Genomic DNA, 15,364 nt, shown 5'->3' on the forward strand with positions numbered 1-15,364 from the left:
GCAGAGCTGGCTGTGCTGTCACTGGCTCTGCACAGTCCCTTCCTCACCAAGGGGGAGGGGAGGGGGGGGGTCTGTGAGAAATGCGTGGCCTACTCTGAATATGGATTCCACGCTGCGCTCCGTGGTGTTCTGGGAGCTCCGCAGTGTCCCCGCGTTGCCTTCCGTCTGCCTCTGGTGTCGCCCTGTGTCAGAGTGGGCACAGGGACAGTGATCTGCAGGCCTCCGGCGGCTTTGGTCTCATCTCCCCACTCTGGTTGTGTTCCTGCCAAATGGAGCTGTATTTCCTCGCTACACCTTTGTCCTGAGCCTCGCTCTGCCTGCTCGCCGGCTCCTTCCTACTTTCTGCTCTCCGGGCTCAGCGGTAGGCGGCGAGGCAAGGCTTTGGTTTTGTAGGCTCACAGGCTCAGTCGTGTCTGCAGTTGTCAAGGTGAGGAAAGGGCTATTTATTATTTTCAACAAATGGCAGTGGGATTAGCCGATGGCTCACCGGAGAAATCAGGCACAGCGTTTTATATTGGGATTGACCACACAGTTAGGGCCGTTAACACAGATGACATTTAGGGTTCTTCTGACCACCCAGTTGTTGGTGGGACATAGGCGAGGCTCAAAGAATTGAAAATCCTCCAATGTTCTCAAAGCTGCATTACTGGTCCTTACTCGTATTTTAACTCGCCCTCCCCATCTGTGAAGTAAACAGTGAAGATGGATCAAAGAAATGGGACCAGAGAGAGAAGAGAGAAAACTTTTTATTAAGCGCCTGTTGTACAGTAGACAGTGTTGTGCGTTTTTAAATCAATACCTTGCAGGTCAATTGCGAAGCTGAGATTCGGGAAGGGCCTGGTTCTGGGACCTGCATAATCCATAGATGGGATTATTGGTCCTAGGAGCAGATAAGCCACCAGTGTTGAGTGTCTCATTTGGTGTCTAGACTTGTGCCAGATCCCATGGAAGATTCAAGAACATATATGTAATCTCTTCTCTCCAGGGTTGAGACCACACCCCTGTGAAGGTTATACACATGTGCACATATACACATGTGTATACACAGAGGTAGATACCGCTTGTGGGTCATGCCAGTGCAAGCTGTACATTCCAGTGCTCCAGAAATTTGCAGGGCCCTGACGGGGGTGTCAGGAAAGTGAGGGGAGACATTCTGCCTCCTTAGCAAAGCCGTGCGGCTGCCGTGGTGGAAGGTGGGGCAGCCTCGGGCATCAGGCAGAAGATGAGAGCAGGAAAACCCGCTCCTGAAGATGTGTGGTTAGCGAGTGTGCAGGCAGAATCGTGGCCCCACAGAGATGCCCGCATCCTGATCCCTGGAGCCTGTCCTGTGTTCGGTTATTGGCAGAGGGGAGTCATGGCTGCTAATCAGCGCAGCAGGTTATCTGGATTGTCCAAGTGGTCCCGTGCAGTTGATGTGATCACAGTGTTCAAATGTGGAAGAGGGAGGCGGACGAGTCAGCGTCAGTCCGAGAAGGAGCTGTGAGGATGGAAGCAGGGAGGCAGAGAGATGGCAACCTGGCGGAAACCCAGCCTGATCTTCGCTGGCTTTGAAGACAGAGAAGGGGCCACGGGCCAAGGAATGAGAGCGGCCTCTGGAAGCTGAAAAAGGTCAGGGAGAGATGCTCACCCAGACCCTCCAGAAGGCAGCACTGACCCAGCTTCTGGTGTAGCTCACAGAGCCACTCTGCTCTTCCCTGTACCTCAGTTCCTTCTTGGGGGACAGCCCCTCTCTTCTCTGCAGTGCTGTGAATTCCCTGTGTGGGTACGAAGCTCCCGGCAGGGCTCTGGCTAAATGAGGGAAGAAGTTTGCATGGAACTCAGCTGAAATTCTTCTGTCTTGGGAGACAACTATAGGCTTGGACCAGGTGAGAGTGAGATCTGGGGTTCTGAAGTCATTCCGCACCTTCCCTTGCTCAGGTACTTCTTTTAACTTGTCTTCTTTGTGGAAACAACCTGGGTGAAGTTTTAAAAATAAGTAGATTCTCCCAGGAGGAGCTAAAAATAGCAGTTGGCCTTCAAGTACTGCCTTGACATTTTTCGAAGGTGATTTACCACTGTTTGGAGGGTAGGAGTGCCCTGCATTTAGGGCCACCCAAGAGCAACTGTGGAGGTGGGATCTTGCCCCCATAAGGGAGAGGGGCTCATGAGCTCATAGATGACAGATGTGTCCATAGGCTGTCAAAGTTGAAAAGAACATCCTTATTTTATACTAGTAGGTGGGGAAACTGAGGCCTAGAGGGCTCAGATGGTCTGTGGAAGATCTCACAATTTTCAGGCCGCCTGCCAACTTTGCCCTACTGGCTTTGGAATGTTCTGAGGTTCTTGCTATCTCTTGTCAGTTTGGGGGCTGGGGTGAATTGTGGTGGTAGGTGCAGAGATCATCTTTCCAGAGTTCCCCGGAAGAGATACATGAAACTAATCATCAGGCAGAATATCGCCTCCCAAAGGGTTTGGTTTGGGAGGTTTTACTCCTTATCTGGGAACCTGAGCATAATGTCTACCAAAGATGCCTTTGTCTTGGGTGATTCAGTTTTAAGATTCAAAGGTAGATTTAACTGAGGGCATCAGCCCCCTTGAGGGGCATGTCATGCTGAATCTGGGGTTTGTGACTTACCTCTTTTTGCTAGGTGACATGTCCTAGACGCTGTCTTATTATCCCATTCTCCTGCCCCCTAGATCTCCACAAGTTCCCTGTGTTCCATGTGGCATATCTTTTCTGGGGGTCACCTGGAATATTTATTCTAGGTGCTCTGTCTGTAATGCTTGAGTGTACTTATTCCTGGATGCCTAGAACGCTCAAGGACCTCCCAGGCCCTCTCAGCTCTCTGGTTCTTAGAAGGTTAAACGATTATGGAAACAGACACCACATCTGTGTCTTCTCTTATTTCTTGCATGTAGGGTGTCCTATCTACCAGTTAAGTCTGCTGCTCTCATCTCTCTGCCAAAGAGAAACTAACCTCATCGTCATGACGAAGGTCACAACCAATAGCCAGTTGCAGAAGGCATTGCCCCTACTCTCTCACTTACTGCTCCCCTCTCCCCAGTTCTCCTGGCCTCTCCAAGATGCAGGTGTCTTGGGAAGAAAAGGGAGCTGGGGAGGAAATGAGAAAGATAAAAAGGCTGCTAGTAGGACTTTCTCTTACCCTCACTGGAGAAGGAACTTGACCACACACTCGTTGGGTGTACCGAAGTGACACGATGTGGATGTTCAGATGGCAAGCAAGTAAATATTTGTATGACTAGACCCGAGGATTTCCAGACCAGGACACTTCCCGATCCATCCAGCGCATGTGCAGAGGCCTGGAGGCCCCCAGCAAGACAATTAGTGCATGAATTAGATTGTGTCTTCTGGAAGGGAGATGAAGTCCGCTGCCCACTCTATTATTTCATTAAGGTCGACCATGTCCCTGGCTTTGGGCAGAGTAAGGGGGGGATTCCGTGGAGAAACAAGTGCATCAGAAACCTACTCTACAGATGGTCTCCCTCAGCCCTGGGGAGCGGTGTGGCATTGCTCTGAGCACACTGCCCCGGCTGGTGCTGGGTGCGCTGAGCCCCATGTCTTGCATTGGCCAGAGGTGCGGAGGGGACACTCAGGTGAGCACTGCCCTCCTCGCTGGCTCATGAGGAAGGCCGAGAGTGAGGAGTGACCTGGAGGACCTTAGGGGAGCAGCCCGTCAGAGACCAGGATGAGAGCGTGCTTGGGAGCTAGACAAGCCCGCCCCCCAGTCCTCCGTTCCCACGCTGGACAGAAAAGCAGGTGGCACAGGAGGACAGGAGGCTGCTGTGGGGTTTGACCCTGGGGCTGTATGACTGACGAGTGGGTGGGGTGAGTATTTCCAGCTTGACAGACTTAGACATTTGCGACAGAGCGAGGACAGGATGGAAGAGCCGCAGGAGGGAGGCCTGGGGTGGAGATGGGTGTGGGGTTCCCAGAGAGCAGAAACCTTGGATGGGGAAGGGGCTGTTTCCTGCTTGGCTGCTTGGGGCCTGGATGCAAAACTCGGTGCTGTTCTAGTGGGTAGCCCTCCTGTCCTTTGCTGTCCCGTTACTCTGGAACTGGTGTTTAATCTTTACATGCAGATGACTTGTGCTTCCTACTGAGTGGTGAGGTCCGTGAGGGAGAGCCTGTGTGTTCCAGCTCTTTGAACCTCTCCGCCAGCACTGTGCCTGGCACGTAGTAGGCCGCACCTGTGTGTCAGCTCTGACGGCCACTCCCCGCTCCGTCCCCTGAGGAGAGCTGCTCTCGCCTGTCCCCATGCCCAGTTTCCACCCCAGCCTCTCCCTCCTAAGAGGGGTTTCGTGAAGATTTATACGATGAAAATTGTAGGTGCCGATGGGCGCGTGGGAATGAGGGGTCACTGGCGTGTGGAGACCACACTTTTGCAGACGGAGGGGGCCTTCTCCAGGCTGGCACCCTGACTCGTGCACTTCCCATTGCTCACGGGTCCAGCTGACCCTCTGTCCGCAGGGGAGGGCCTCACGCTTTCCTCTCTGCCTCCAGTTATTATTTTTATCTAACTTCCTCCCTTCCATTATTTTTATCGCACTTCCTCCCTTCCTTGCCGCTCCTCTCCACAGCGCCTTCACCCGCCAGCTCTGCCCGTCTGCTCAGCGGGATTGTTTCGGTTTTATTTAGAAACTGGAAGCCTCATTTTACTATAATAGTTCCTCAATGATTTTCTAAATTAAACTCGTATACTTCATCTGCTCCCCACTTTTCAGATATTAAACAAATATCTGGAAGACGTTCCCCTCCCCCCTTTTCCTCAGACACCAGCAGTTTGCTCAGCCAGATGGTGATGGATAGTGTGTTGTGGGTACGTGCCCGCTCATCCACGTGTGTGAGCAGGAGACTCGCACGGTGGCTGGTTTCTGTCCAGCATTTTCTTGCCTTGTTGGCATCCAGCCACCAGGCAAGACAGAGCACCCTGACCAGTGCCCAGACGCAGAGGGTGGCAGGAAGGCCCATCGCCTGATATCCCTGTGAGGCATCCGCTTGTCGTGAATGGGAGGGTGGAGGAGGCCGGAGAGCAAGTGTCCGGCCCATCTCCACGGCCAGCTGTTCCTCAGTGCGTTGTCCTGTCGGATGGGTGGGCATGAGGGCTTCTAGAGCGTGCCAGACACTGCTCTGGTGCCACCACGCTCCTTGGGTCCCCTTCCCTCTGTCCCACACCTGTGCGGCCCTCTGCGCCTGCTGGTCTGCCCACCAACGTGCTAGTCTGAAGTCATTTCACATGGCTCCACGGTACTCGCCTCCGCTCCAGCTCCCCTGCTCTGCGCTGGCTGCTCCTCGCGCAGGAACCACGCTCTTCTCGGGCCTGCTTCGCCCTCGTCTGACGTGTCTTCTCTGCTCTCCCTGCTGCATCCTTGGTGTCCTGTGAGCTCAGCCTGGAGGCCGCCTCCCCGGGGAGGCCTCTGAGTTTCTGGTTCCCACTGCTCTGGGTGTGGTGATGGCAGTCGGGCTGACATTTGAGCACACGAGGGAGAACTACTTTGTATGATTTTGTGTTTGTCTTCTCTCTCCAGCTAGATGCCAAGAGTTAGGGGGACGGGTGTTGCCCTTTGCTTTGGGTGTATATTTCACTTTGCAAGTAAAGGCACAAGTGATTCTCAATCTGCCTGAGCTCATGAGAGAGAGGGACCCCGGATATCCTGCTCCCCAGCTCCAGGTGACTAAGGGAAGCAGTATCGCAGCTCCTCCACCGCACACCCTTGCTGCCACCTGCGTCCTCCAGTGGGCGGGGCCTGTTTGATTGGTGGATTGTTGCCAGGTAGCAAACAGAAGAGGCAGCACTTATGGGTCCCCGCCCCGGGGGCCCGTACTCTACGGAGCCAGGCACCTGTGCTGGGCAGCAGATAGGATAGGTGGTTGTTTCCGTCTCTTTCTCTTGGGAAGCACAAGTATCTCACTGACGCCTGGCAAGGATATCGTGTTGGCGTTTTGTCTGGGAGACTGACCTAACTGCTGTCTTTGGACATGTCCACATCCTCAGTACAGAACGGGGATGCTTCTCTCTGTCCCTCTCCTTCAGTGGCCCCTGCCCGCACGGAGCCGGCCACTCCCAGACAGCTCCACTGCTCCAGGGAGGACCTGGGTGGCTGCTCAAGGACAGCAGTGCGGAGGTCAAAGTCAGCCTCCACTTTAGGACGCCCCACACCCCAGCCGTGCTAAGGCCTCTGCAAGCTTAGCCCCACCCACGCTGCCCCCTGGCCAGTCTGCATAAACCAGGCCAATCTCCTCTGGAATGACTTGCTCATTCCTAACGGCAAGTCTTGGCTCGTGTGATGCCGCCATCACATGGAACTCTTTCCCTTATCCAAGGCCTTTCGGTTTACATTCTCTCCTGACCTGGGTAAGTTGATAGAGGCCTTCAGAGCTTACACAGCCCCCACAGCCCCTGAAAGGACCGCTTAACCTCAAGCCACCCACCCACTGTTTATCTGCTGCTCTCCTGAGCACCCATGTGTTGGTTACTTGTTGACATTTGGCACATGACCCCATCCTCCTCTGTTTCTCACCAGCTAGGTTATAAACTGGCCACGGGACAGGGTCTGTCTTTCTTTTTCTGCAGCCTCATTTAGCTCATTGTTTACCTCACACATTGTTCTTAACATTGTGCTGCCTTTTTACGGGCACAGTCTCATCTTTCTGCCCTCCAAGATAATAATATTATTATCCCACTTGGCAGGTGAGAAAACTGAGGTTTACAAAACCCCTGCGTGTTAAGGCTAGTACATTGTAACCTGGAATTTGCAATCAGGGCTGGCCTCAGTCTGGGTTCTTCAACTCTTTCCTCTACTAACTCGGTTTGTACCAGGCTCTGCCGCCTGCAAGCGTTATGACCTTGAGCAAGTTGTTTACTTCCTTTTTGCCTCAGTGTCTTCCTCAGCAAGACAGAAATAAAAATAATCGCCGCCTCATACGGTTGTTGCAAGGATTGGATGAGGTAGCGCGTGAACACGCACTGCATAGTGCCTGGCACATGGTGTTATGTCTTGTACACATTTGTTCTTCTTCATTCTCAGCATCATCTTAATGCTGTTGCTTGAATTACTGTAACTACCTCTGTGTCCCCGGCATCATCTTAGCACCTGAGACAACGTTACGCACGCGGCTTGTGCTCAGGAAATGCCTCCTTAACGAAGGAGAAGGCACTGGGCTTGCGGAGGGGACTGGGTGGCACGTGCTCAGCGTGATGCTGTCTCTGTGGCAGCTGCTGACGAAGAGCTTGCCTTTGCCAGTGTACAGTCCAGGCTCTTGTTCGGCTGCTTCGGCCGCAGGCTTTGTGGGTTGTGATGGACGCTGCAATCGAGAACCCTCTGTAGCCTAAAAACTTTTTCCCTCCCTTCCCACCCCCTTCGCCGGTAGCTCTGAGCCCTGCCAAGTCTGTGCAGAAGCCTTGAAATGACAAAGCACCCTTTAGTTAATTGCACAACGGATTGCCTAGAGTTAAAAGTTCTGATTTATATGGCTATAGCTGTAACTGCTCAATAACACAGGCCTGTAATCTACTTTCATTTCAAACAGAACGGTGATTTATAAGGCAGCATGCCGCTTTAGCTCAGAAATGAGGTGTCCCAACATATGCTCTGTTGACATAAATTTGGAATTTATCGCTGTTGTCAAAACTGCCTGTTGGACAAAGGTGGGTATTAAGGCAATAAATGGCTCCGAATAGTTTTCTGTCACATTTCCTAACCATTGTATTTAGTCTATTTGAGGAGAAAATATATACTTAAAAGTAATCAAATGTCTAAAATCCATGCATCTTGTTTTGAATGTGAGAAGGGCGGGGGCGGGGAGGAGGGAGGACTTGCCGAGGGTGGGGGTGGGCCGGGAGAAAGCTTTCCATGGAGTTATGGCCCATTTTAAAAAGATCCCACTTCGCTTCCTCTCCCCCATCCCCATTAGGAGGTGGGCTTTCCTTTCTCATTTACAAAGAAGGGGAGGAAAATGAAAGCTCATTAAATAAAAATAGTAAAGGACATTTTTATGTGCGGGCTTAAAGCCAGTGATGTCAGGGAGGAGTTAGTGAGTGCGGCTGCGAGGGAGGCCGAGCAGGATTTTGTTTATGGGGAAATAAAGCCAGCGGCCAGCGGAGGTTTCTTTGCCACCTCGGCCAGCGAGCTTGGGCTTGCTGGCAGGCCCGAGGCTCCTGTGGGCCGCATGCACTGCTGGCTACCTGGTGAGGGCGAGGGTGAGGGCGAGGGTGGGAACAGCCGGGTCCCGGGCCTGGGGCACTGTGCTGTATGGCCCATCCAGTCCTGACTTGTTACCTGCAGTGTGGCCAAGAGGCACACGCCTGTGCTACACACTCACCCGCATCACGTCTTGAGCACCCACATGGCCTTTTCGAGGCTCGAGACACAGAAGTGAGGAAGCGCTCAGTCTTCAGGTAGCTTTCCATCGAGTTGGGAGAGACAGACAAGCAGGCAGAGGCAGCCCCGGTGCCATCGCCGCAGCAGACACACACCACGGGCTAAAGCGCACTAGCTTTGGGAGCGGAGGGGTCAGGGGAGGCCTCTGGCGATGACAGTGACTCTCCTGCCTGGCGAAATGTCCCCCTTGTGGGTATTAGGTCCCTTAGAGAATACAGAACAAATACGCCACTGATAGGCTTTTCACAAGATGTGCAGCGTACGGTCAGGTGATCACTGATGTGGTCAGGTGGGTTTTCTGCGTTGTATATTGTGAGGAGAGTAAGGCCAGAGTCCCTGTGCTCCGAGGCTGCCCCTCTGTTCTCTGTGCATCAGCTCCGTGCCACGGCCTGGTCATCGCGTCCCGGGGGCAGGGGCGCCAGGCAGGCAGCTCGGAGGGTTTAACGAAGGCAGTCAAAGTCAAGGTTAAGAATCTCCTTCTATTCTCCATCCTCCACTTTAAGATCACATAGCTTGCGGCGTGCCATCGCCAGGTATGTCTCTGCGTTGGAAAGGGCCAGCATATCCAGAGCCGCTGGGCCTGGCTGCTCTGGGCCTGAGGAGCTGCAATCAGGCCTCTCATGCCCGCCAGCTCCCAGGCTTGCAAGTGGAGCTGGAGGAGCACGCAAGCCGCCGGTCGGTCCTTCTCCCCGTGAAAGCCAGCCCAGCAGGGGGAGAGGATGCATATTTGTTGCTTTTATTTTGTTTTTCCTTTTATCTCCATGCCCACACGCTCGGAGCCTCTGGCGCTGATAAATGGGTGCCCTCGCAAACACACGCGCGCTGCCCCCCTTTCTCTTTGCCCGCCTGCGTGCCACACACACGCACAAACACACGCACGCTGTCCCCAGTACATGGGGTGTGGACACCAGTTGTAAGCCTCCTCTGTGTGGCTCAGCCTCCCTTTGCCACCAACCCCTGTCCTTTTCAAAGCTCCCCGTGGGGAAAACTCATAATTTTTACACCACAGAGCCTGGCCTGGCCGTCGCTGGAATTGCTGTCTCTTTGAAGTGCTTTCTGCTGGGGCATTTACAGGCCGTTTTAATTACCCGCAGCTTGCGAGGGGCCTTGCTCTGTCCCAGCCTTTGTTTGTTTGTTCTTTGCAAGGAGTCTGTGCAGAAAGGAATACGGTGGCCTTTTTATACAAAGAAAGAAGAGGGGGAAAAGAAGTTTGGGGGACCCCTAATCGCGATTTTCCCTGCGGCCTGCTCTGGACACCCGCCCACTGGAAGGAGCTCAGGACGGGAGCCAGCCTTGCTCTTGGCCGGCCCATGTCTCAACAACATGGGTCCCTCTCCTAGGGTTTGCCTGCGATATTTATGTATTTTTATTTTAAGGATTATTAAATATACTTTCAAACTTCCCGTCAGAGACAGCGGGGCTGTCAAATAAAGCTCCCCTCATTGCTGACCACATCAGAGTCAGCTGCACTGAAGCTGGGATCCTGCTCATATTTTTCAACTCAATCTACTCGAGGATTGTGCGCCATTACATTATAGAGTCTGGACATGGGGTGGGGTGGGGGTTTGGAATTACATGCGAAGGCAGTGCCCACTCTGAGCTGTCTGGGGTTTTCCTTTCCTGTCTTGATTTTCCATTTGCTTCCCTCTCTAGGATGAACTACACATAAATAGCCTTCTGTTAAACATAGGGGTTTCTGGTAAACACGAGTGTGGCATGTCATGTCTACAGATGAAGATGCGAGTTTACCGGAGGAGCCTGGGAAATTTATCCCCTTCTCTGTGGGCTCTCCCAGCAGCAGGATCTTCATTCATTTATTCATTTAGTCCGAAAATGTATTGAGCAATCAGAACCTCACACATTGCTGATGGGAATGTAAAGTGGTGCAGCTGCCTTCGGAAACAGCCTGGCAGCTCCTTAAAAGGTGAAGTACAGAGTTACCACTGACCCAGCAACTAGGCCTGGGCATATACCCAGGGACGTGAGACATACGTCCACAGGTAGAACTTGTACACACATGTTCATAGACACATGATTCATAATTGCCAGAAGATAGAAACAACACGGACAAACGCTGAAAACATCGTGCTAAGTGGAAGAAGGCAGGCACAGAAGGCCACGTATGGTATGACTGCATTGATATGAAATGTTCAGAATAGGTAAATATGTAGAGGGAGTTAGATGAGTCTTTGCCAGAGACTGGGAGATAGAGGCGTAGGGAGCGACTGCTAAGTGTTCTGAGATTAGATAAAGGTGATGGTTACAAAGCTCTGTGAAAATTCTGAAAATCACAGAGTGGCACACTTCACTAGGGTGACTTTTATGGTATGTGCATAGTATCTCAGTAAACCTGTTACTTAAAAATATATACTAAATGCTTACTATGTACCAGGAGACTCTGAGGGCACGACGATAGTTTCTGCCTTCATGTAGGCTGCAGTCTAGGAGAGAGAAAGAATTCTAGTAAAAAACAACAATAATAGACACCTGTACATTGTGTTAGTGTTAGAAGGGAAGTCAGTAAAGTGCAATAATGGAGAACAGTGTTGATGTAGAACCTACTTAGACTGCAGTTCACGTGCAGTCTGCTTCCCAGATCCTGGCACACAGTAGGGCTTAATAGATAGTGAGCAACCAGCAGTAGGGGACGAGGCAGTGTGCCTTCCCTGTAGGAGGTTATCTAGTCCCCTGGAGACTCAGCCTGGCCATGGACACTGGGTGCCATCATAGCGCTTACCTGTCTTCTGAGCTTCTCTTTGATTGGGATCAGGGGAATACCAGGTGTGTTCTCGTTCTCTCTCTCTCTCTCTCTCTCTCCTTTCTTGCTGGTGGTTTTCCTGTGACTTTTAGGGGCAGCTCTGGGAGGACACTGTGGACAGGGTGGATAGTCTCTCCTCAGGTGGGGAAATGTGAATGGATCCCGAGGTGAAAAGCCTGGAGACTCCACCTGCTTACATGGAACAGAAGTCAGTTAGTCTCAGTTTTCCTCATCCACAGAATGGGGACAGCACTCTCTTCCCCAACCACACGGAGGTTGATAAGATCCTCAGGAAGTCCTTTCAAAGGCACATGTGATGTAGAAATGTATTAGCATTATTACTATAAAACCTCAATGAACTAGATTTATTTATTTTTTGCATTGTTGCTAAAAGGAAAAAACAACAACAAGAAATGAGATCTCTTTGGTTTTTGCCTTTTTCCTTTATTAAAATGGCAACTTTCACAGTGCGATTTGGTGTCCGTATAGGTTAATCTGCCCAACCTCTTATTTTGTGTTCATAAAGGTTGTTTAGGATGATGGCTCTACAGCTCAGAATCTTCATAGGAAAGGAGTGTAATTTTCAATGTATGGAGGCTGACAGAGTGAGGCGGTCTGCATTGCGAAGGTTTTCAGACAGATTTAATCACAGGAACTTCCTTCTTGGGTCCTTAATGAGCCTCCGTTATCTTCGGCAGCCTCCGAGGATCCCGGCTGGTCTGTGGGATGTGAGGTAGCATCTGGGCTTCCTGGCTAAAGTGAGAACATGCAAAGAGGAGCCCGACAACCAGGAGATGACGTTCCTCACGGCAGGCAGAACGGGGAGATAAAGGAGGAATCTGTAGCTTTTTGAAAACTGTTTCCTCAGAAATTGACTATTTGTGCTGGTTTGATGCCTCATCTGGGTGTGAGAGAGAAAAACCAAAAAACGTCGTTCATCAATAACCATCGTTCGTTTCCCTTTCCCGGCCTTTTAGGGCCTGGAGAGAGAATTTTGGATTTATTTTTGTTTCCCTTGGGCTGACATCATCAAGCATGCATCATGGTGCTCTGTTTTGGGTTTGGAAAAAGCTCTGAGAAGCTATAAATCTTGAGGCATTTTACTATTTTTTCTCTTCCCTTTCCTACAAGCACAACTTTTCTGGTTTCTTAAAAAAAAAAAAAGAAAACTACAAAAGTGTGTATTGATCCCTTTCCCTCAGATCTTAGCTGGCCAGGCTGTAATACCTTGCTTACATCTGCCAGGTTTTGTGCAGTTTTGCAACATCGCCTTAATCCAGTGAGCATAAATAGAACATTTCAATCATATTTGGCTACCAGGAACTTCGCAGATAAGCACGCTAAAACCTTGTTGAAAGAGACTGTATGAGACTGTGTGCGATAAGATCATCCTAAAGCCCGGCGCACAAATGAAAAACTTTTGTTCTTGCTGAAATTTGTTGATAGAGATATTTCAAATAAATGACTTAGAAGAACTCGGCGTTTTAAAACAAAGGCCCAGTTACGTCACCGCCAGAAGCCCAGGCCTCCCGGTGCTCAGCAGCCATGAAGATCCTTCTTTGAGCAGTTGCTGCGGGGAGATTAGCCGGCCTTTGTCACGTCTGCCATCTTATTTGAACACTCAGGCAGCCTTATCTGAAAGCACTGTACTTGGTGCGGCCATGGCCGCGGGGAATGCCATTGTCCTTCCTCCTATTTTCACAGCTGGGGACAGCTCCTTCCCCTCTTCGGGCAGCTCAGGTTGGCCTGGATCCCAGGCCAAGGCAGGTCGCACGGCTTTCGGTCTAAGAACCCGTGCAGGCCTTTGCTTTGGGGCAGTGGGGACCGCTGTTCATGGACTGGGATGGGTTTGTGTGTTGGTGTGTGTAGAGGGGGTGGAAGTTTTCACCTCTGCATTTTCCCCTTCGAATTCCCATTCATGTTTGCTCGTTCACTCAACAACAATGCACCGAGTCCCACCCTGTTCTGGGCTCAGAGCCAGAGGTTGAGGGGATGGTTCTGGTTGGCTCCTTCGGAGGAAGTTATGGTCTGGCTCACACAGGCCCGTGTCCACCCCACAGCCTCTCTGTGTCATAACCCGATTGGAAGGGACTCAACCCTTGCAGTGTCACAAAGGTGTGAAGTGAGAGCGTGAGAGGGTGAGTGGTCACACCAAGGTCACTGGCTGGTCATGGCCGAGCTGGGTGAGCACCGAGTCTCCTGCTCTCCGCCCAGTATTTCAGTTAGTGTCACACCTTTGCTCTAGGTGACCCTTGAGAAAGTGCCTTCTTTGCTATCCTCTCCCCGTCCTTTAACAGTCTCCAAAGCAACCACATAGCCATGTCTTCCATGGCTGCACTGGCCCGGATGCCAGCAGGGGGCGCTTGCCTGTATTCCCCTAACGCGCCCCCAGTCCTGCAGCACGTAAAGTGTTAACCGCCACTGTCAGTTCCTGGTTGCTTTTTAAAATCCGTTGCTTGAAATCCTTGCCTTTTATTGGTAAATTTACTTTATGGCATACATAAAGAGCTGTATTAAAAAATAAATTGTGTTGTAAAAGCATTTGGTAATGTTTATTAATATTGACAAGTCAGGGAGCAGCAAACTCTATTGCTAGAAGGATAATTTGTGGTAATACCAGCTAAGCATTTGTAGCTTATAATGACTATAATCTCAACACGTGAAAAAGTGGGGGGACGGATAATTCCCCTTATGCCTGGAGAAAATGAAGGTGACCGTTCTGCAGCCAAGGTTAGGACCATCCCTTCGTTGTCCTTCCCGGAGGAGGCAGGCCTCCGCTCTGGTCCCAGGTGGGGTTTCCTCGGTCAGGCAGCCCTTTGCCCTGGGGAGGGTGACAGCACCATCAGCAGCCTCTCCTGTGTGTGCCTGTGTGTGCTGGGAAGAATTTATAATTGGCTCAGTCTTGAATCATATTCCAAGAAAGTACAGAAGGAGAATGATGCTGGGCATAACTAGTGTCACAGACTATCTGGCCTCCCTCTTGTCATTTGAATGAAAGGCAAATAGACATTGAAGGTATATTTCGAAATTAAGGGTCTGGGGAGAAAGAGTGAGTCCATTGCCGAAGGATGTCCGTTCGTCCCTTTTTCAGTTCTGTCTCTGCTTGGAGAGGTGAGCGAGGCCGGGGAAGCCTCTCTTCCCACTGGGTTTATGAGTCATTAGTCGCTTTGGAGACCGAGCGCATTTCGAGAGGCAGCGCGCCTTGCAGGGGCCCCGGCCGGTCAGTGCCACTCGGCCAGGTCCTGCTCAGAGAGGAGTAGGAGGCTCCCATGTGGGCAGCAGCAGAATTTTTATTGTTGCTGTTGTTGTTAAGCCTCACCCAAGGATTTTTTTTCCACATTGATTTTTAGAGAGAGAGAGTGGAAGAGAGGGAGGCGGAGAAAGAGAAACATCGATGTGACAAAAACACCTTGATTGGTTGCCTCCTGCACGTGCCTCGACCAGGCCAGGGATTAAACCTGCAACCCAGATACGTGCCCTTGACCGGGATTCGAACCCGGTAGGCACCCTTTGGTGCTCGGGCCAATGCTCTAAACACTGAGCAAAACTGGCAAGGACAGCAGCAGGCTTTTTCGAAAAGAGGGTCATTTAGACTTTGGTGTGGATCTGGTTCACAGAATGTCCTGTCTCGTCCATGTCTGTGCTGAGTCCCCCTAGAAGCACTGTGAGGTCACGTTGATGGTCCGGGACCAGGAAGCAACAGCCCCAGGCCCCGGATGACTTCCACACGTGGAGCCCTCAGACCAGGGAGCTGGATGCTGGTCCAGGGGATGGAGTCAGTTAAACTGAGAACAAGGAAAACCTTATCGAAGCCCTTCCTCTTTTATTTTTACTTCATTTAAAGGTGGGTGGTCCCGCTGCTTTCCCCAGGGACAGCTCTTGCATCTCCGTGCTGGTCTACCCACAGGGCTCAGACAACCTCAGCTTCTGGGAGGAGAGTCAGGAGGGCAGCCCTTAGGTTACTGGAACCGAATTCCCCCAGTCCCCTGCCCATTGGTCTGCTCTAAGCGTCTCTGGGCAGAGGAACTTGGGAGAAAATGGAACATGGGAGGCACTGGGCCTTGAACCGCTCTCTCAGGTGCGAGGTGCTGCTGTTTGTTCTCCTAGCCTTGCCCCCTGGTCCTGGCTGTGGGGGACAGAGATGGGGGAGCCCCTTCTGCACCCCTTAGGGAGCAGCTGTGCCTGGAGGCTGAGGGGGGGATGATGGGTCTCTCCTTGCTGCCACTC

At 51.6% G+C, this 15,364-nt stretch overlaps 1 protein-coding gene and 1 long non-coding RNA gene across 2 annotated transcripts in view; both read left to right on the forward strand.

Annotated features, from left to right (window-relative positions):
• ZBTB16 (zinc finger and BTB domain containing 16) overlaps positions 1-15,364 on the forward strand; it is a 179,416-nt gene that overhangs the window by 71,675 nt on the left and 92,377 nt on the right. The gene's annotated exons all lie outside the window — the stretch shown is intronic.
• LOC111826989 lies at positions 10,779-13,678 on the forward strand. Its single transcript, XR_002830454.1, has 2 exons — positions 10,779-11,160; positions 11,664-13,678. It is a non-coding gene; the product is annotated as an uncharacterized LOC111826989 (long non-coding RNA).

The sequence above is a fragment of the Myotis lucifugus genome, unplaced genomic scaffold (assembly GCF_000147115.1).
Source record: "Myotis lucifugus unplaced genomic scaffold, Myoluc2.0 scaffold_117, whole genome shotgun sequence".
Taxonomy (NCBI): domain Eukaryota; kingdom Metazoa; phylum Chordata; class Mammalia; order Chiroptera; family Vespertilionidae; genus Myotis; species Myotis lucifugus.